Raw genomic sequence first — 23,050 nt, 5'->3', positions numbered from 1 at the left:
AAAGGCCTGGAAGCGATGCCTTATGAGGAACGGCTAAGGGAGCTGGGCATGTTTAGCCTGGAGAAGAGGAGGTTAAGGGGTGATATGATAGCCATGTTCAAATATATAAAAGGATGTCACATAGAGGAGGGAGAAGGGTTGTTTTCTGCTGCTCCAGAGAAGCGGACACGGAGCAATGGATCCAAACTACAAGAAAGAAGATTCCACCTAAACATTAGGAAGAACTTCCTGACAGTAAGAGCTGTTCGACAGTGGAATTTGCTGCCAAGGAGTGTGGTGGAGTCTCCTTCTTTGGAGGTCTTTAAGCAGAGGCTTGACAACCATATGTCAGGAGTGCTCTGATGGTGTTTCCTGCTTGGCAGGGGGTTGGACTCGATGGCCCTTGTGGTCTCTTCCAACTCTATGATTCTATGGTATAGGTTCTAATTTCTGGTGGGAAGGTTAGGTTTGAAACTATAAGCCATAATTTCTCAAGTACTGTAGATCTAGAATAATTGACATTAATATATGAAAACAGGATGGTTCCCAACGAGTCTTTGTCATGGATTCCTCTGTTATTGAAAAGAGAAGATACTATATAGACCCCAGCACTGCTTATCTTTAGATCTCATGTGCTTGTACCAAAAGAGTATACTGCTTAACAGGGTACCAGGTTTTAAAACAGGAGTGGGAACCCAGGAGCCCTTCAGATGCTGTTAGATACAACTGCCATCATTCCTGACCATTGGCCATGTGGGCTGGGGCTGACAGGAGTTGGAGTCCAACAACATCTGGATGTCCAGAGGTTCCCATATATGCAAACGTGCTTCATTTAGCTTATAGGGCTTAAGAAGCCAACTTCTGCCACAGTATAAGAGGTTGGGAGCAGAGATTGGTTGAAAAGCAGTCTTTTGCTTGTCCTGAAACAAAGACACATTATGGGGAAGGGATAGCAAGAAATTGCTTTCCATTCTTTCACTACAGTTTTGGACACACACACACACACACACACACACACACACACCCTGCTTGTATGATGAATCCTTTGGGACTAATCTGATTATACTGACAAATCTATCAGACAAAACAAAGTAAGGAAAAGTACTTGAATCCTTCTTACCATAGAGATAGTGACAGAAAAATATTTTAATTTGAAAAATCCACTCTAGAAATGAGTTTGGCCTGTACAAATCAAGGAGTGAAAATTGTATGCCAGCCAGAATTGTTCAGGGACTGTGGTTATTTTCATCATTTTCATTTAAGACTAAGAGTTAAATGAAAATTATGTCTAGATGCATGATCAGTTTGATGCAATTATAAAGGTACCACTTATACTGTTAACATTTCATGACTATTATTGAAGGAGGTTTTTGTTTTGTTTTTCAAATGCAAACAAACCAAAGCCATTATACATGGATGCCTTAAAAAGGATCTTGGTGATTTATAAATTACACAACTGAAATAACTACAAAAAAACCCAGCCTAACCAACTCAGGTATTCCTATCAATCATGTGACCTAAAATACAGTCTTAAAAATACTTTTAAAAAACAAGTGTTTCAGGTCATTAGTCAATAATGTGCACAGCTGCCTTCAGGGGTTTGGAGAGAAAATTAAATCAGCTGAGTTATTTCATTTACAAAAGCACCTGCTGTGCAAAAATAATTTTCATCAAAAATTTAATATTGCAGTAGGCTTGCTTAGCAGTCTCATTGTTATAATACACCGTGATGACTTCAAAGGTCCATTATTTGCTATTGTCCATTATGCTTACAATTGCCATGCTAAGAAATGCCGAAGAGGATTTTGGCATGCAAGATGGGAAAGGGTAACTCAGGAGAATGGGATGGCCAAGACCCATAGTTGTAATTCTGTGTACGCAAGGGAGCTTTCAAATGTTTCAGGTTCCAAAATAGCACCCTCCCCTTCCCAACCACATGGCAAACTGGTTTGAAACTGAGGAAATTTTTAAAAGCAGTTTTTCAGCAGGCATGTTGCTCAGTTGTTGTTTTTTTGCGGGGACGGGAGGCTGCCCAGTCTAAATTTGCACAAAAACCCTTGAGGTTTCTTGAGAAGAGCTCAATCCAGAGACCTACACCTCACTATTCTCCTGTCCCCAGCTGAATAAACATAATTTTCCAAAAATTATGTAGTCCCCCCCCCCCAAAAAAAAAGCTCAACAAGCTTTGGGTCTGGACTTTCACTTTTTGAAACCCTACCATTACAACACCCGGCCATGTCCCTGTTTATATGTGTGCTTTGCAACACAATGTTTTAGAATGGCATGATACTTATGTATTGCAAGATAAAACACTGATTACCAACTTAGCTTGTTTCCATTTGAGAGAAAGAAACAGATGGAGGTGGAGAGTCTAGTGGCTGCTGTGTAAGGAGTGGGAAGGCATGCTATGGATTGGAATAGACATCTAAGCACACCAGGAGGTTGAATACAAAAGAGCCCTGGTAAAGCCATTTCCTGGTTGGAAGCTACAGCTGTCAGTCACAAAACTCCCTCCCTCTTGCCAATCGTTTTCTTTTCAAGGAATAGTTTGCCTCTCCAAATGTCCAAAGTAAGTCCAAAGCATTAAGAGAACCTCAGTTTGCTTTGGACTCTGAAGTGGGTTGCTTGTTTTATTGATTTCTATTTTTATTTGGAAAATGTATAGGCTGCTAAACATTGGTAAATATCATCGTGATGCACATCAATAATACAAAAATAAAATAAACAAGACAGGCAAAAATAGTTTCCCAAAAGAAATCTGATACTGCCTGGGAACCTCCATAGAAATAAACACCAAACTATTTAACTACAAAGGGCAGTGTGCTCCACAAGGCAAGTGCCAACTGTTTGGGATTCAGGATTCAACCAAAGTGAAAACACACCCCTAATACACAGTCCAAACCTGAAATTTGTTTCTTGCATTATTACAGATTCCTTCTGTATAGCCTCACCTCCTTACAGAGGAGAGGAGTTGTGAATGGGAGCCGTTTCTCGCATTGGCAGGGGGTGTTCCGGCCCCTGCCCAGCTGTCCCGGCTGCAGCGCCGTGCCCCCAGGTAGCGAACCAATCAGGTGGAAGCTGTGACAGCGCTTCCCTTTCATTGCGCTGCTGGTTTTTGTCGGATCACCAACCCACCCTCCCTTTAGTTCATTGCTTGGTTCTTGACATTGCTATTGACCTGTGGTTGGTCACCTTGGTTGTCTAGGGCAGTGTTTCCCAACCTTGGGTCTCCAGCTGTTTTTGGACTACAACTCCCATCATACTTAGCGAGCAAGACCAGTGGTCAGGGATGATGGGAAGTGTAGTCCAAAAACAGCTAGAGACCAAAGGTTGGGAAACACTGGTCTAGGGGCCCTGGTAGGAATTTTTATCCAACTGGCAAATTGGCACCGGCCACTTGGTTTTTCGCCTACCTCGTAGCAAATCTTCACAACTTTTTAAGGTATTGGCAGTTAGGCATTGGAATATGTTTGTGTATTGGAGGGCAGGGTGTGGCCATCGCCTACCCCTCCACTTTATGGGTATTCTGGTAAAGGAATCCAGCGGTCGTGAATCCTGTCTGACAGCCTTGCTGGTGGCTAGGGCCATGGCACGACCCCTGGTGACAGCAGGGAGAGCTTTCAGTTGTATTTGCATCAACAGGCTCCTCCCACTGGTGGTTAACCCTTGGTAGACTCACCCCTCCCTGAGGAGGTGGAGTCACGCTATGTTGTTTTATCCAATGCCTAAGCCTATACCTCTCCCATGCTGCAATCAATAAAGTTGTGGGCTTTTTTATCCCATTAACCTATTATACTGTGTCCATGTGTCTTTCTTATCCTCAAGAATCGGGTGGCAGGTCCTTGAATCACAACTGCATCTTCTCTTCTTAGGGCCATTAGGAATGTTGTTGGTAGGTATGTTTTTGAGCGTCAAGTTTGAAAACCACATTTGGTCTGAGTTGCATAAGCATCCTGAACAGGCTGAGAATATTACTTTCAAGCCTGCAACACAAGCAGTGGCTGAAAGCTCAGCTGAACCAGTCGAAGATAATAATATGTGTGTGATGCAGAACAATTATTCAGATTTGCAGTACAAGAAGATGTGATTGTATATAATCAACTGTGTGACAGACTTTTATTTTCAATCCCTTTCCTAATAATTCTTCCCATTGAGCTGGCCCTTTTTATTGTCTCAGGATACAGAGCTGACATTACATGTCTACTTTTTATTATATAGGCATAATGCTTCCCTCAGGTAAACTAAAACCAAACCAAACATTCACCCTTAAGGTATATATCTTGTGTACATTTTGTAAATGCCTCACCTTTGGACCAGCTGAACACCAATGTTTATGGTATACCATATGCCACTAAAAAGTCCTGCTGCAAAGGATTGAGAAAGAGAAATCCTGGGAATCAAGCCAGAGCTGGTTCAGCGTGAACTCTGAATCTTGCTACAGAAGATTTGGAATTACACTTCTGCTCCTTGACATCAACAAACGACTACATTACAGGCAAAAATGACAGGCCTGTGAGGTTTGTTTTTCGTGAGTAGCCAGTCATTTTAACGATTGTCCTGTGCTGCTTTTAGTGTGTTTTTAAAAATATATTTTTACATTTACTATACACCATCCAGGCATTTTATTAAATATATAAATAAATAAATAAATAAATAAAACCCTGTCCAGATTCATAACATCACAAAACTAACTTGTCCTTTAAGATACTCAGATAAGGCCCTTCTTCATCTGCAGAAGAGGTGCATTATGCATCTATAAAGGAGAGAGCCTTTTAAGTCTTGATGCCTTGACTTTAGAATACTCTTCCAGGGTGACATTGTGCTCATTTGGGTGCCAGCTTAAGATTTATTTTATTTGCCCAGGTTTATATTTTTAAAAAATACTGTATTGTTTTAGCTGGTTGAATACTTTAAGTTTGTTACTCTGCAGATTTTATGTTGTTTCTGTTCATCACCATCAGGTCTTCAGGGTGTAATCTCTAAACCAGCCCAAAGCCTGATGAGGGACTGCTTCATGTGCCATAATTACTGCTCCACCAACCAACAGAGAAGCACCAGTATGCTCTCAGAAAGCTCTGTTGCTGTAGGGGGACAAATCAAAGTGTTAGGGCACGTCAAAGTGACCAGGAATTCACAGGATTCCAAGGATCTCATTTTCTCATTCCCCCGCATAAAAAGGACCCCTAAGCAATGCCAGCCTTAGACCTGACATATTTAATTATTTCCCATTGATCACAATGGAAAAGAAAATAGAACAAAAGTTGTGACTGCAAAATAGGTTTACTTGGCAGGTACTTACCTGCTATTAAATTCAAAGTCAATTCACATGGGTTATCTCCGTTGTATACAAACGGAGAAAACAGGTATTGCATCTTAAATAGGTTCAGTTGGGAAGCATGGTAGCCTGCACCCTTCAGCACCCAAACTGTATGACTGGTAGTCATTGCAGTAAGACACTCTCTCTCTCTCTCTCTCTCCCCCTCCCTCCCTCCCTCCCTCCCTCCCTCTGTGTGTTTGTGTGTTGAAAGGATCTATAAACTATGTAGAATTTGATGAAAAGTTAAGATGGGGAATATTAGTACAGCTGTCCTTTCTCTTCTAAATTGTCTGTGAATAGATTACACATTGATGGCTCATTAGGCACAGGGTGTAAGCTTGTTTTTAATGAGTAACAAATCCCCCTGCTACTTCCTACTCTGTGCACCATAAAAATGTAAACAAGTATGCATTAAAATATATGGAACACTCAATAACATTCGTAGTTGATTTTGTTCATCTTTATACAAAATTTCTGTACAGATGGCACCCAAATCCACCACAACTAGAATCCAGGATTTAGCTAAGGTAGAACAATTTCCTCATGAGAAATGGAACCTGACATATTCCATTAACTTCTAGGCATAGTCCAGCAGTACCATCTTTGCACAATCCTAGCCTCAACAGCCTTCAATTTACATGCCCAGAAGCCTAAGAACCTATCTGTAACAAAATCCTCTTGGAGCCGTACTTTCTAGACATGGGACAAGTGGAAGTATGGAAGTCTTTTGAAAGCAGCTGTCCACCCTTCCGCACCTTAAATAATAATGGTGGAAAGCAGCAGATGTCCAGATTGCTAGCAAATGCTCTTGTATTACAGTTTACATTTGCCAATACACTTCCACTGGCACGAGCAGTGTCATTTTCTGGTAATGTTTGGAATTAGTCCCTTGGGTCACCAATTCCCAGGCATTATCAGATGATAAGTCAGAAACTGTGATTACTTAAATATTTTTCAAATCCTAGGACACAAAAGGATACAATTTGCAGCCATGGGAGTCTTATTATGGTGTTATCCATACAGATACTGCCAAGGGTGAGTTATTTGGAGGAAGCTTAGAGATGGCCAGATCAGTCTTATTTCTCATCTGTGTCAGTACTGTGTGTATTCATTCATAATTTGTTCTAGCCTATTTCTGCATCAAACTGTAATTAAAAAGAAAAAAACTACATGAAAATTCACATTTGTTAGAATGTGGGTTTTTTGCACACATATTAACCTTAAATGGGTCTTTTTATACACATTTTGATTCATTGTTTTAACCAAGAATTGTAGGGCAAGATTCAGAGAAGTGTGAAAGTGTGAGAGGGAGGTGATAATTGCATTCTGATCCATGAATTTATCTGGAAGTGTGACACATGTCAATTCACTTAAAAATGTGAACCAAATGAAATCATTAAGCAGCACTAGAAAAATGGCACCATTACTGGAGACCTTTTTCTGCTCGTGTCTATGGTCAGACAGCTATATGGTCACACTCTTAGAAAACCAGGCACCCTCCCATCCCCAAACCCCACCTGGCTTTACTAGCACCTGCTTGGTGGGTTAAAAGTTGTCATTATCACTACCCCAACACCTTTTACATGTGTTTCAAGGCCATTTACCAGATAAAGACAGATTTAGAACAGTACAGAAACCAAATGAACACCTAAGGCAGAACTTTGTTCATCTAGCTGTAAATGTTTGGGGTGAGGGTACAGAATCCAGAAGGCTTATTTTAAAAAATCAGATTATATTCAGACATTAGTAGACTATGCATGTTTGACAACTAACCTACTGTGAATCACAATTCTATGCTACTTTTCTGGTCAAATGTGCAGGAAAACAGAAATGATGGCTGCTAGTACCTGGAATTATCCCTGGCAACTGCTGCAACAATGGTCTAGATGCAGGGTTATGTCTTGGCTAAAGCCTGCAGCAAAAGTGTAAATAATAGGACCAATATTTCCTAATGATGTTATTGGCCAACACTTATGATTTCAGTCCCAATTTGCCTTTCCACAATTTCAATGCCATTAAATTTAAGATGGGATCTTGAAAAGGGCATGGGGAATTGGATATCCAAGCTTGCATTCAATTACTTGCATTCAAACCCCATTGAAACCAAGTGGACTGGGTATATGAGCTTTGCAGGGAATGTATTATATTCATGTCGTGAAAATCAAAGCCATAGTTAGTTTGACCCACCCGCTTGAGAGAACTGCTGGTAGCTAAATCTAGGATATTCACATTGGAAATGCAAGCCCTGGCAATCAGCTTATCAGAAGAGAAAATCCCATCTCATTGTCTGCTTTGTAACTCCAAGATGCCGCAATCTCTCTGTTTGTGTAACTTGATGGGGAACCTGTGCCTAACTACTTTGATCAACTACAATTCCCATTGTCCATGATCATTGGGTATGCCGGCTGATGAGATCTGGAGCACAATACCATCTGGTACCGAACCCATTTTACATTGGCAATTCAGTGCTGAGGGAGCCATTTGATTACCCTTTCCTGCTGCCGGTCTGTTCCTACCCCCATGTGTTCCAGGCATCTGCTGCCTGTACAGTCACTGGACATAGACCTGGCAATAAATATCTCCAAAGAGATGCATACTTCCACATTTGGCTCATGCTACCACTTTTGGTGAGAATATCCAACAGTGTAGGAGTTTTGGGACATGAATGCTGATTACCACTAGGAACGTTTCTACATTAGACCATACATATCTCTTAAAGGTATGTTTCTTCATGATGCTGAACCCAGTGGTGCTTGGTTGCTGCATAAAGACCTCTCAAGCAATTGTGGACAGCACTGATGTCATGTAAAAGCAGAAGTCTCCAAAGAAGTCCTCCAAACAACAGTGGACTGATATAAAATATTCATTGTATTTTCTGGTTATGTATAGATGCTGCAATCAACAACTGGCAGGTTGGCTGTCAGTTGAATGCAAGTGGTTTTTCCTACCCTCCAGAATCTCAAACATATGCCACAAGATTGCCAATTTGCTACATTAGTACCTCCATGCACATCATAAATCTGTCTTAAAAGTGTTATGTAGAACTGCTTTAGGACCTGTTTTATCTACATGGAAGTGTGCTTCTTTTCCTCAGCTACTAATGCTTCAAAGCTAAGAGAAGAAAATCAGGAAGAGAAACCAAAGAAAAATTGGATCCCATATCCAGATTGTATTAAGCAACATGATGATCATAAACATAACCATAACATAATATTCAAAAATGCTTTGGGCACTGCAGGAGCGGAATATAATAAAGACCCACATATAAATGGGTATTAAAATTTAATAAAACATACAATGTTTATAAAATAACAAGCACGGCACCAAATAGCCAGACAGAATGCCATCACTCAAAAGACATTTTGAAAGAATTCTTAACTTCCTGCTACAAAATTGTGGTTATGTTGCCAAAAGCAACACTCAGTATTAATAATCGGTACTAGTATATGAAGCAGCATGTCTGCACTTAGCTTCATAATTCACTAATCTATTAAATCTCTGCCTATTTTATTACTTTTTCACCCAATTTGTTCTTATTTGCCTTTCTTAGAATATAGTCTTGCTGAATGGATTTAGGTAAACCCCCATTAACATGAAAGGTAAAATGAGATTATCTAACTTTTTTACAAATGAGGCAGATAGTTTATTGGGAGTTCCTACTGACTTTGCGCACCATTTAACAGGAACTTCTTCCACACACAACCCCCTCGAAAGGAACGGAAGCTGTGCAAGAGCATCCCCATGTGCAGGAGAACTTCCTGGTCAATTATGCCACATCTGCTGTCTTCAACAGGTATGGAGCAGGTATGCAAAGTGAGGCAGAATTTTAAAAACATCAAGCAAGCTACTGAAAGAAGTCTCTGGAGTAAGAAAATGAATGATGCCTCCCTGTCTACATGTCTTTGCTTCACAGCAACTATCAAAGTAAGCATTAGTTTTCTTTGGGGGAATTTATCCAAATCTCACTTCAATATCATGCTTAAATGTTGAAGTAAAATCACCTCTTCCCCTCCTCTTCTTCTCTCATGATACTGTATTACTGATGAGTCTTGGCAGTGACAAATGACAAACTGTGTATTCCTCTCTTGGCAGTTCCCATTTGCATTCTGCTGCTGCCGTGCCTCTCTCATTGGGATGGAGGGGAAATAAAATTAAAAAGGCAGAAGTTCTGAGGAGAACATGAAAGCACCCAAAACTGCAGCTGGTCAGCAGTTCTGCAAGGCAATACTCTATGGTACAGAGGGCATGCTGATAAGTAAGAAATCTGAGTTTAGAGGTGATTAGGGGGGGAAATTAAGAAAAGTATTTCTGAAAACTTACCACTTAAAAAAAAAAAAAAACCCTTTAGAGAGACTTTAAAAATCACTCAGATAAATCTGAGAGCCCTTCAGAATGAAAATGACTCAGAACAGTTCAGCTAATAAATTTCATTATGAGTATGAGTTTCGTATGAGGAGAAGGTGGACCAATAAGATTTCAAGATACTTATCAAACAGGGACTAGCACAGCAGGATCAAATACTTATCAAACAGGGACTAGCACAGCAGTTTTAACTTCTGGCAAAGGCCAGCTGAGGCAGGGTCAAAGCAGCTCCACTGGTGGGGTAGCACATCTACCCCCAGAGTCCCTCTGTGTGCTTCATGGACATAAATCAGAAGGTGTGGCCTTATACTGAGTCAGATTAATGGCACAGGATTATCTGTTCTGGCTAGCAGTGGTTCTCCAAGGTTTTCAGAAAGAGGACATTTCCAGCCCTGGAGATGGCAGCAATTGAACCCGGGACCTTCTGCATGCAAAGCAGATATACCCTTTCCCTTCTGCATCCAGCAATCTCCCTGTCAGTGGTAGAAACCAAAGCAGCAGCCTGAATCCGCCACATCCAAAGCTTGCTTATTCCTCTAACATGCCCATGGAATGGGGTCGGGGTAGATTTAGAGCCGTGCAAGGAGGAGGCACATACACTAGGCACTGAGCTGAGATGGCACCACCTCAAAGCCTGGTAAGTGAGGCACTGAGCTTTGGGAAGGGGGCATGAGGCTCGGACAGGGTTCTAGAGTCCACCCACATTCTTCTCAAAGCCTAGTTAGAACTTCACCAGGTTTGAGAAGGAGGTGGGAGGGTTCCAGGAGCTGGCCAGATCATTCACGCTTCCCTTCCAAAGCCGAGCACCTCCTTACCTGCGTTTGGGAAGGCAGTGCAAGGGCATAGGGCCAAACACAGGGTGCAGTAGTACCCAAGTGCACCACTGACTGGGGCTCCTACCTACACCAGCCTGAAGCTTTTGCAGGTATTTCCCCACTCACTGATGTCAGTGGGGCGAGGGATGAAAAGACCACTCCTCCTTACTCTAGTCTAGCCCTTCATGGAGAAAGCCAGCAGAGCTTTCTCTTACACACACACACAGAGAGAGAGAGAGAGAGAGAATACCAAATTGCCTCTTCGTTACTTGAGATCCTCTGAATTAGAACAGAGAAGACCAGGCAGCAAAACTGCCAGAATCCCTGGTCCTGAAACCACTGAGCGTTCCATTCAAGCCCTTCTAGTTTTCACTGTAATCTTTTTCCACCTTTTGCTTTCAGGGAAGCAAACAAACAAACAAAAAAAGCAAAAGAGCTAATGAAAGCCAGAAAAAAAGAACCTCCCGCTAGACATGAATCTGGCAGCTCTAACACATATCTCAGCAGCACTGATTTCCCATGTGGCCACCTCAGATCGCTAGGCCTCAGCAGCCAAACCAGAATGGATGGCAATAATAATTAGAGACTGATGAGAGAGGGACCCAGAGGAGGGCCAATTTTTTAAAAAAGAAGAGTTAATGAAAGGAGGGTGGAGTATCCAAAATTTCACAAAGGGTATGAAGCAAAATTAGATAATCAAAGAGCCTTTAAACAGCAGAAGCCACCCAGTTCATCTAAGAGCACAGTGAAAAGTACCTGGCACATAAAAAATTGATCACAACTAAGGAATGTTAATGTGTGCTCCCTATCAGGCCAGTAAGATTCAGGGTGACCCACAGCTATTATTTAACGTCAGTATCAGGCCATTTAATTTTCTGCTTCAGTTCCTTTCCCACTCTTCTTCCTCAACCTCTGCCTAATGGCTATTCACTTTCTCTACATCTGATGTTCCTGCTCCTCGAACACTGTGCTCTGACTGGCATTTGATGACAGACTAAACTCTTCCAATAATGGCACCCATGCTCTATAATCAACTGCCATTTTCAATGTGCTAATAGTTCACAATGTGTTCCATCCCTTTAGAATGTGTGTCGGAAAGGAGGAGGGAATGACTCTCATTTGAATACATTTACTCTTCATCTCCACCGCCTGAATTATGAGGAAGATGAGTGTTCTGGTGCTAATTTTGTTGATTTCTAGAATGTGAGTTATTTTTAATGTCCCACTTTAACAACAGTTTGCCAGATATTCTAAACCTTTTTTTTTTTTTAATGCAAAGAACATACCTGATATTTATGAGAAGGCAATGTCAGGTTTTTATTTTAAAGTTGTAATTCATATGATACACATGACAGAAAATGGCTCATCTGAAGATTATTGCCTCACTCTAGAGATCTGCTTGCAATCAGATATTCATATAGATCTCTGGGGGAGCTGATCCACATCAGCAAAGGAATATGGGCAAGCACTGACTTTCTTGATTGAAATTAATGAGGTAGACAGTCTAAATGAAGGTTCTGCATGATCCATGGATTAGTAGAAACAGGAAGGGGAGAGTAGAGAAAATAAAATTATGGTACTGTGCTATTTAAAGGAGTAGTTCATCTATATCTTGGAAACAGCATTATAGTAATCCTGTTTCAGAAAAGATATAACAGAAGTGTTTCCAGGGTGGGTCACAGGGAAGAGTAATAACAACAATTAGCAGTATGAAACACCTTACATTATAATACAGTGGTACCTCGGGTTAAGTACTTAATTTGTTCCGTAGGGTCCGTTCTTAACCTGAAACTGTTCTTAACCTAAAGCACTACTTTAGCTAATGGGGCCTCCGCCGCGCCGCCGGAGCACAATTTCTGTTCTCATCCTGAAGCAAAGTTCTTCACCTGAAGCACTATTTCTGGGTTAGCAGAGTCTGTAACCTGAAGCGTATGTAACCTGAAGCATATGTAACCTGAGGTACCACTGTACCTGCTTCTCACAAGTTACATAATACTTTGGTATGAATACTTACAGAACATAACTGCTCTTCATCAGCTGTGAAAGGCACATCAGTGTTGCAAGCATAGACCTTCCCTTTTGAAACGTATGGAAAGAGATATGTAGCCCTTTCCCTTTTCTTTTAATGCTTCAGCATATTGTAGCAGGGGTGGAAGCCTATTTCAAATGTGTGTAAACCTTTCATAGGGCTTTGCACAAAAAATTCCATATTGTAGTGAATATTGTAGTGAAAAGTGACCCTAAGATTTATTAGGCTAAGAAATGAGGGAGTTTTAATTTAAGAACAGAATGGATAATTAGAAGGATGATTGAATCACATAAACTCATCTTAGGCTGCAATCCTATGCAAAAGTCCCACTGAACACAATGGGACTCACATCTGAGTAAAGATGCATGGGATTGAACTATAAGGTTCCAACAAAGGAGGGGCAGGAATAATGACATTTGTCAATTAACGTACCTAGAAGTCATCTGGTGAAATTAGCATTCAAAATCCAACAAACATAATTTATACATACATCTGATTAGTTTGTTTGTTTGCTTGCTTGCTTGCTTGTTTACTCTTCAAATCGCCCAGTGGCTTGATTTTAATATTGGGGTGTTTGCCTGAAGTGGTAAGAAGGAAACATAGAAATTCCCACTGGTCCCTGTTGATCCTCCCAGATTTTAATCAGTATGGCATAAAACAAAACAGGACCTAGCCATGTGCACAGGAGGGAAAAATGTTTGTGTTGGAAGAGAAGAGAATGCCAATGCACACTACCTTTTGATAGAGCCAGTGTGGTGTAGTGGTTAAGAGCGATAGACTCGTAATCTGGGGAACTGGGTCTGTGTCCCCGCTCCTCCACATGCAGCTGCTGGGTGACCTTAGGCCAGTCACACTTCTTTGAAGTCTCTCAGCCCCACTCACCTCACAGAGTGTTTGTTGTGGGGGAGGAAGGGAAAGGAGAATGTTAGCTGCTTTGAGACTCCTTCGGGTAGTGATAAAGCGGGATATCAAATCCAAACTCTCCTTCTTCTTCTTTGATAGACTCTGAGCTGAGCACACACACACACACACACACAACTTTAATAGGTTTCTTAGCTCCACAACTGTGAAATGCTTACTGAGATGGAGCAAATTTTATTAAAGAGCTACAGTAGTTCAACCATGAAGAGGCCGTTCTATGTGCAGTTCTGTGCCTTGGAGGACTATATGGTCAATGAAGTTCCCCCTAGGCTATAAAGAAGGTGGCCATAGCAGCTGTAGCATTTCATTGAGAAGGGCCGTGGCATACAGAAGCCCCCAGGTTTAATCCCTGGCATCTCCTAGTGGGGCTGGGGATGTGGGGTCTGAAATCTTGGAGACCCAGTTCCAGTCCATGGAGTCAATGCTGAGCTAGATGAAACAAGGGTCTGGCTCATTTTAAGGCAGTTTCCTATTTGAGATGTCTTGGATAGTTAACACACATTCATCAGGTGGGATGCTAAAAACTGTTCCTGGACTGTACCCCCTCAGATGGAGTGGGGCATTGTATGGTCTAATGCTTCTTCGTGAAAACAAAACTGCATGCATATAGAATCCCAAAATAATCCTGGGAACTGTAGCTTGTTAACTGTAGGTGCTGAGAGTTGTTAGGAGACCCCTCTTATCCTCACATATATTTCCCAGAGTTCGCTGAGAAGAGGAATTGACTGTTAAAATACTCTAGAAGCGAATAGGGGTCTCCAAACAATTCTCAACACCTACAGTTAACAAGCTGTGGTTTGCAGGATTCTTTGAGGGGAAGCAATGGCTGTTAAAGTGGTATCATAGTGCTTTAAATGCTCGGTACGAATGTGACCTTAGATAGCAAGGGAAAGAGTTTAAGCATAGCTCTTTCATATACTAGTTATTCATTTGCAGGGAATGCTTCCTTTTTTAATATAACCCCCCACATGCAGTCTGAAGTAGTGAGCTATCCAGGAGCTGTTTTATTGCCTCAGCTGCTGTTTGTGTGAAAAACAAATCCATTTCTATTGGAACCAGCTTGGAATTTATGACTATTTTGTGAGTGTTTAGCCCCCCCCCCCAAAAAAAAAGCTCAACTCTTTCTAAGAGCTCTGGTGAGGCTGTACACACACAACAGTGCCCCAGGGAACTGTTACTGCTAGTATTAGCCATGGCTAAGAGCCACTCTGAAATTCAACCTGTCCCCATCGCCACCCCAAGCAGGAGAGGATTTTAGGTCTGGATGGGGGGCAACAACCACATAAAACATTTGCAAGGAGCCGTTGAGACACCAGAGCCAAATAGAAGGAACACTCATTAAACAAAAGGCTGCTTTGTTGGGTGGTCTGGTTATGTAATTTTGCAGTAATAAACAGAAGTTTCATTGAGAAGGAAGGACCTAACAGTACATAACTTTCTGGTTTTATCTACAAAGGAGGCTGGTCCATCTGAATGCAGCCTGCGCATGTGAAGAACCTCATGAAATATTCCGAGATGGCAAAGAGCTTCTGGAGAAATGATGTTCAATTAATAATACATGGAAGCATTGTGAGTCAAACCAATGCCTATTCTGAACTAAGGTAATTACAACATGGCATCTACAGTGAGAATTAGTCCTGTGTTATTTAAAGCTGCTTCTATGTGAAAGAATCCAGTTAGGATGATTTACTGTAATTCTAAGTTGGAAATGGTAGCAGTGCCTAAAGTAAGGACACAGAAGTTTCCCACAATTCCGTTTTCAGGGCCGTGGGATTCATACTGAGCTTGCTAGATCTTGGTCATCAGTTTAGACTAAGGAAGATTAATAAGAGCATAGCCACAGTTAGCAAAAGCTGGTAATAGCAGCACTGTTTAAAAACCTGTGAATATAGAAAGGTCTTTGTATTGCACCAAAATGATAGCAATGTGAGCACCAGTGACCGTTCCTGGGAAGGCCATCCACTGGCAAGATACCACCACTGAAAGGACCCTCTTCCTGGTCTCTTCCCACCTTCTGCTGCTGGGAGTGCCTGAAGAAGAGCCTCAGGTGTAGATCTCATTGTATGAATGGATGGTTATGAGTTACTGCAGGGCTGTTACCTTGCACAATAGGCCCAGTATAAATTGTTTGTCTGAAAGGGTCCAAAGATTGATGGCCTTCATAATTGACTGATGACTTCACAACATTTCAGATATATCTGCCCCCCTCCCAAGCATCTGCAAGAGGCAGTGAATGCACTTTAAGACTGTGCATGTACACATCTATAGACTGCAATTACATAACACGCTTAAATGGTAGCAAGACACATTGAACTCAGTAGGGCATATATGTGGATAAACATGTATAGGACCCTAGAAAAGAGCTCCAACTGGCATATTCCCTGGGTGAGATTGCACAGTAAGACCTAAACATAAAGCATGCCAAGATTTCCACTATAATCATAAATATAGAGTATAATAGGAACTGAAAATTACTCAATTTTGCTTCTATAAGGGAATTGTGGATAGGGATTACAGGTGGTGAGGATGTCATAAATGAATGCTATGCTAGAAATAGCACAATTAATTCAATAATTGTTTTTTATGAAGTGCTTTCTAGAGCAATTGCTAAATTAAATAAGTCCCAAAGGAGCAGTAAGAGTTAGGAATGGCATTTATAAGAGAGACATGGAATGTAAATCTTGCAGGAGTTAAGAAATGTTTATATTTAATACAATTAATTCAAAAGTTTTCACAAGAAGCAACCACCCAGGAGTTTTCTAATATCAAGTCCTCCAGGGTTTCAATTGTTTTGCAACAAGTAGCAAGCTCTTATTAATTCCTTCAGCGGTTGTTTTATTAACTTGAACCAGAATGAACTCTACTTGGCACTAATGCAGATATCATTAATACATATAATATCTGGAGTTATTATCTAGGGTAAAAAGCTATCGGGGACCAGACTAGTCACATTATTTTATCACCATTTTAAATTAGCTAATCAATAGTTCATGTGCATGTGTTTATACATATTTGCTTTGGTACAGACTAGGGGGCTGACTACTTTCATAGCATTTTCATGTCAATAATAACAGCAATAACCATACAAATGAACCATAACTCCCATTACACTGGTATCACAACTAGAAGCCCTTTACAAAAAAATTGAATACAAAAGCAGATGGCAATGACCAGACCCTCCCCGCTCCTCCCTCTTGCATCCAATTCTAAATTGATATTTTAAAAATGGCTGCTGGGTGCCTGAAAATTAATCTCATTTAAAAATTAATTTTGAGACAGTGAAGGCCTCTAGGCTCTGTAACATTTCTAATGGCATCATCTAGTGTACCCGCATGCCCTTCCTCCTGGAATTGGAATAGCACTGAGAAGCACAATTTCTAAAACTTCTGACTTGTGCTGCTTCCTGGAAATGGTGGCAGTAAGGATCTGGTTCAAGCCAGGTTGCCTACAGAGAACACATGACAGGTATCAGATATCCCCATGCAATTTATACTATATTCAAGGCTAATATACATAATGAGAAGTACAGTTTCCATTATGCTACCCAAGAGCGGACCGCAAGAAGGGGCTTGGGCATTTAGTTTTCATTTACCCATTTCAACTATTTGTATACCGCTTATTCAACTATCTCTAAGCAGGGCACAAGAGACAGAAAACCATAAAATCAGAGTTCAATTAAGAAGCCCAGTAGAATTTTTTATTACTAACTACAGAAGTTCAACAGGGAAGGGGCTACCTGACCTCAACTGGAAAGGAATTCCACAAAATTGGGGCCACAGTAACGAAGACACAGCTCCTCACAGATACAAGCCCTGTGTCCAAGCCACAGGGGACCACTAACAGTGACTTCCCAAAGACCTCAAGCATAAAGCAGAGATAAAGGGATCATGTGCTCCCTGAAGTATCCTGGACACAATCTGTGAATTTTTCAAATTAATAGAAGAACCTTGAACCTGGTCTGATAGCATATGGGCATCTAGTGCAAGCCTGCTGTCACTAGGGCCAGTGTAGCTTACTGGATGGAGGGACCAGCAAATGGGGAGGTCAGTGGGGAGGGTGTGGTGTTCCCACTTATGTCCCCATTCTGAGCAACCTCCCTACCATCTCCCCTTCCTGGTAACCCACAGTGATGGCAGTGCCAGGAGGCCTGGTAAATGGCAGGGCACCTCCACCCTAGCTGCTCCTAAATCTAACCCACCAACACTGCAAATTCATAAGAAAATCTTAGGCACTCCTGCAGCCTTTCTATTACAAATGAAACCATCTCTTCCATGACTTCCCACCACCAAGTACAGAGCAAGGACATAGAAAGTGGGACATAGGAAGGCCCCTTAGAATCACAGAATTGTAGAGTTGGAAGAGATCCTGAGGGTCATCTATTCCAACCCTTTGCAATGCTGGAATTTCAGCTAAAGGTCTGGCTTCATTAAGACTTGATCAATCCCATTTCAGAGTTTGCATGCAGGACCCAGGCTTTGCAAAGGAGGGAGGAAAAGTGACATGTGCAATATGATAAGCAATTTGCTTTGCATATGATGTGTCAGACATGTGATGAAAACCACAAATGATTTCAAAGTACTATGCTGTCCAGCAAAACACTATAGATTGCTAATCTCCTCTTTTTTCACACATACATTTTTTAGGAAATCAAATGTAACAAATACATCCAATTTTAGCCCGCTTAGTCAATCTTTGTGGAATACTAACAGCCTGTTATGAAAGTACAGTGTTTTCATTACCGATACTGTAATGAAACACTGAGTTCCTGATCAAGAATGACAACAAAATGGCCAAGTAAAATTTAATTTGTACATTTCTAGAATTATGAGGGTTGTTTGGGATTTTTTTTACTTATATGGAATTAATTTGCTCTTCCGCATCAAATACTTTATTTTTTTGTCTCTAATCCTACCCCCCGCAAAACATTTAGTCCAAGGAAAATTATAGACGTGGACTGAAATCCTGCACAGTGTTAAACTGCTTCAAAATCCCACTGAATTAAGTGAGATAAGTAGAATAAGTCATGGAACGTTGTGAAGGATTGTGGCAGAATCATGAAATGATTCATCAGGGAGGGTTTGGGGGGTAGGAAACAAAATCTCTTGTTTCCTTTTCTTCTCACTTGGGTGGTGTGGGGGGAAACCAATCCTTGTGTGCATATACCAGCCTCTGTGTGCACTGATGTGGTGGGTATACTGCTGTGCCTCCACAGAACGAAGTCTCTCCATCATTTTCAGTGGCAGTGTCAGCTACGGAGGTGGATGAGGCAAAAAGCCGAGAGAAGGATACAGAGGAAAACAAAGAGAAAGAGCTGAGATCCAAGTGAGGGGTTTGTCAAGTTGACAGCAGGAAGGGAAGGAAATGTTAGAAAGGGCAGGCAAAAGGAGCTCAGGATAAATAAACTAGAGGAAGGAAGAGAAGACAGTTTGGCAGGAGATGCTGGAAATGAATTTCTGAGGACAGAAAGTCAAGGCCAAAGACTGTCAAAGAAATGAGCCCATCTAAGGAGACTCGGAGTCTGAGAGCTTGCCCCCCTTACTGCCAAAAGTACTGTTGTATTTAATTAGGAAAGGCCTTCCTTTGTTGCGTTCTGAGTAATCTCCCCGGAGAAAATTATGCATCCTTTAAAAATGTATCTTGAAATATCCCACAACATGATTCAACCCACTTCTGCCCAGTTCACCTTGAAGGTCCTGTGCTTTAAAAACCCTTCTTTTGCACCTGCCACAGATGTCAGTCCACATGGGAGGGACTCCAGGACAACCAGGCTATCTGCAGAGATAAGGACATCGTTTATTATATTATGTCACACTCTTCCCGTTAAAAAAAGAATTCATTATACAATTGTTATGAAAGTGCCCACTTTTAAATAGGTTCCATTGGTTTTCATGGATTTGATCCATGAACATGAGTTCAAAAAGCAATTTGGCTTCATAGCAAGGGGCCTGGTGCTTCATGTTTGAGCTCAGTAAAGTGTTGCAGTAAGGCTGGTTATAAAATTAAGTGGGGGATTGGTGAGGTCAAAACTGTTTCCCCTTTTGCCTTCTCCCTTCTTTGAGATTGTTGCCCAAAAGCTCTCGCATGAGTTATGGTTAATGCATCATATGTCATACATAGGGATCCGGGGGGGGGGGTTGATTTAGTTCACTCACACTTTAGGAAACACTATGAGATCCAAAACTCAGCCATCCTTTGAAATCTGCATGGATCCAAAGTTCACCATGTAGTTCTCTAAGTAACCAATGTTTACAAATGCATTGTGTTAGGAGAAAGTGTGCATAAAAATGAATATATTAGTGAAAGTAATATACAAAAATGCATTATATTAGGAGCAATCATTTACAAAAAAACATGTACAATAGTCAAAACTGCACACAAATGTGTGTTTATTAGGAGAAATTGACACTAAAATGCTGAAGTATTTTCATGAGGATTTCTCTTTTTAAAAAATGCAAATTGCTGCAGAAATATGGAGAACTGAATTTCAGATTGGAAATATGAGAAATGGAGCAAACCAAAATCGCTGAATGATGCTATCTTTCTTGATTTTTGATCAGTTCATGATGGTTATTTTTATTCTGATGTGGGTAAGATCAACAGCTATGGGCAAGGGGCTTCACTGACTATATGAAATCTGCTTGCTTACCTGAGTTTCTATTATTATTTGCTTTGTTTTCCACTTCAAGACAAGTTTTACTTTGATAAGGCAGTGCCAACGGATTGCTCCATATTTTGTGCACCTAAGAGTTTAGTCCATTCCCAGATTAGGCACCAAGGAAATGAGTAGGACCTGATTTATTTTACCATTATTTGGGCCATTTCCTTTTTGTAGAAAAGACAGCCCTGGGCAACATTGATGAATCATGTCTGCCTTTATTTATTTAGCATCTGAATTGGATGTCTCTTTGTCTTCTGATGTGACAAAGGAGCCTGCCACTTCATTAACTTTTTGGGGAATTCAATTAAATACACAGTAATTCTTGTTTCTAACCTGCTTGATGACAGGCTACAGGAGTTTAAGGATGGGGTTAGGATATTTTGAATTTTAAAAAACCCCATGCATTTGGATCTTCTTAGCTTGGCTTGTCACATGATGGTTCCACATAAAAATTCCCCCATTCTTCTCCAGGTGTGCATGTTCTCATCTTTTTTTATTAGTATGTTGATAGCTCATCAACTGATACAAATAGAATTCAATGATTGCTAGGAGACTGGCAAAAAGGATCTGGTGATACCTGTAACAGTAATTTCCGAAATCTGACCACCTTTATCCAGTTATTATTAAAGGATACAAAACCTATTTCTCCATCACTGGAGTGTTGAATAATAGGGAACTTTTTTTGATTTCTGAAATATACCAGCTCTTTGCTCCCCATCCTCTCTGAGCAGTTATAGTATTCAACTGCCAATGTCTTTCAAAAATGATTTGAGCTTTCCCTAACTGACTTACTATGAACTCCCAATCTTTTGTCCTTATTTCATGTAAATACGCTACTATTGTAGATTCCCATCATTTGGTTAGGCTGCCTGCTGAAGCATCATATGACCTACACATTTGATCCCAATTTTTGAGGGATTATGACAGGGTTTCATTGTGGAGGGAGGTTAAGTTTATGAAAGCTTCTCTGATCTCTAGGAGCACCTTCTCACAAAAGAGACAAATTGCTTACTAAACGAGCATGATGAGAGATTGCCACATAGATACGTTCAGGACCTAATAATGTGATCAAAATTTCAAATCCAAAATGAAAGAAAGAACTAATGCTGGAAGGATTGCAACCTTCAATTAACTGCTTAGATTAACTGTTCACAAATAAGCCCCTGAAAACACTTTTGATCAGCTGACTCAGGCAGCGGATTTATATATATAAAAAATCACAATATATATTAATACAAGTACTTAACAGATAACTTCAGGCAGCAATCACCATCTTTTTTTAAAAAAAGCATTCTGTCTCCTCTCTTCCATAGGATGTAAATCTTTCTTCTAAGGCAACCTTTCTCGACCTGTTGGTCCCCAGATGTTGTTGAACAACAACTCCCATCACCCCTAGCTAGCAAGGCCAGAGCTCAGGGATGATGGGAGTTGTAGTCCAACAACATCTGGGGACCCACAGGTTGAGAACCACTGTCAGCTGTAACCAGTGGCGTAGAGTGGGGGACTACAAGGGTGGTTGCCTTGGGTGCATAATGTTAAGGGTGCAAAATTTCAACAGCCAGTGCTGCCTCAATACAGCTGTCCCTTTCCGTTGCTGGGCTCTGTTGAAAATGGCTTCTCCTTGCGAACCAGGAAGTGACCTCTCCAGACAATAGAACAACTCTTCTTTTCTGATCTCTATGGCTGCAGTCTCTTGGGAGACACGTATGCCTTTAGGCAGTTGAAAGTGCATATATACTACGTCCATTTCCCTCTCTCCCACCCATCACCCTCTGTGCAGGCTCAGGTGCTGGCAGCCCATGCTGCACCACTGGCTATAACTTTTATATGCACCAGGCAAACACATAACAAAGCCTTTTCCTTCAGAAACTTATTTTATCAACATGCATATTAAAAAATATATTTAAAACTAAAACATGTATATTCACAGAAACATAGGAAGCTGTCTTACCCTGAGTCAGAACAATTGTTCCATCTAGCTCAGTACTCTCTACACAATTGGCAGCAGCTCTCCAGGATTTCAGACTAGCCCAGTTTGGAGATGTTGGGGATTAAACCTTGGGACTTCTGAATGCTAAAGAGCTGCTCTACCACTCAGCCATGACCCTTTCCAGGAACCCAACTCAAGACGGAAATAAAATGATTAAAAATTCACATGAATGTGATTTCTACTGCATTTTGAAGAAATCCAAAGATGGCATCACAAAGACTGGGTTGGAAATGATAATAATAAAAAAACCATTTATTTTGCACGTCCTATCATTGCCACTGCCAACCTAGCAGTTCGAAAGCACGTCAAAGTGCAAGTAGATAACTAGGTACCGCTCCAGCAGGAAGGTAAACGGCGTTTCCATGCGCTGCTCTGGTTCGCCAGAAGCAGCTTCGTCATGCTGGCCACATGACTCAGAAGCTGTACGACGGCTCCCTCGGCCAATAAAGTGAGATGAGCGCCGCAACCCCAGAGTCATTCACGACTGGACCTAACAGTCAGGGGTCCCTTTACCTTTACCTTTACCATTGCCACAAGTGAGCCATTTTTCCTTAGCTTCAGCCTCTTTTCTGGTTTGTGCAAATAATGGTACTGTCCTATTATGGAGATAACAATACTGTCCACCCTACCTATGTGAGTGCCTTAGACCATAAGAGGCTGAGATCTGGCCTCTACCCTTTTGAGAGTATGAAGTCCTTCACATAGATTATCTCAAAAATATATGTACATAGAAACGAAGGTTAGGTAGACAGCAAATTGCTGAACTTTTAACCCATCTTTGCATTTTGCCTCCATCCTCTTTTCACAGGCATCAAAGGCAGTGATGCTAGAAAAACATTCTGTCTAAAACTTATCCACCAGTCATACTTGGAGACATGATTAATTTGCTTTAAGTGGTTGCTTAATAGCTCCATAATTATTAAGGACCCTCAATTTTTCTATTATGCATGTAGACAATTTTGACATTTTCTCAACTTTG

The 23,050-nt window shown here is 41.0% G+C and overlaps 1 long non-coding RNA gene across 2 annotated transcripts in view; it reads right to left on the bottom strand.

Moving 5' to 3' along the window:
• Positions 1-6,350: 6,350 nt before the first annotated feature.
• The window catches only part of LOC309339394, a 239,767-nt gene continuing 223,067 nt past the window's right edge, over positions 6,351-23,050 (bottom strand). Inside the window, exons 4-6 of one of the 2 annotated variants that reach the window (XR_014155293.1) lie at positions 19,107-19,195; positions 15,524-15,640; positions 6,351-6,441 (exon numbers count right to left, since the gene is read on the bottom strand). This is a non-coding gene — a long non-coding RNA (uncharacterized lncRNA). Of the gene's footprint in view, positions 6,442-12,256; positions 12,631-15,523; positions 15,641-19,106; positions 19,196-23,050 lie in introns of those variants that run through there. The other variant, XR_014155294.1, reaches the window with a different exon arrangement.

The sequence above is a fragment of the Podarcis erhardii genome (genome assembly GCF_964252035.2).
Source record: "Podarcis erhardii genome assembly, chromosome: 3".
NCBI classification, from domain to species: Eukaryota; Metazoa; Chordata; class Lepidosauria; order Squamata; family Lacertidae; genus Podarcis; species Podarcis erhardii.
This window is presented reverse-complemented; position numbering and strand designations above follow the sequence as displayed.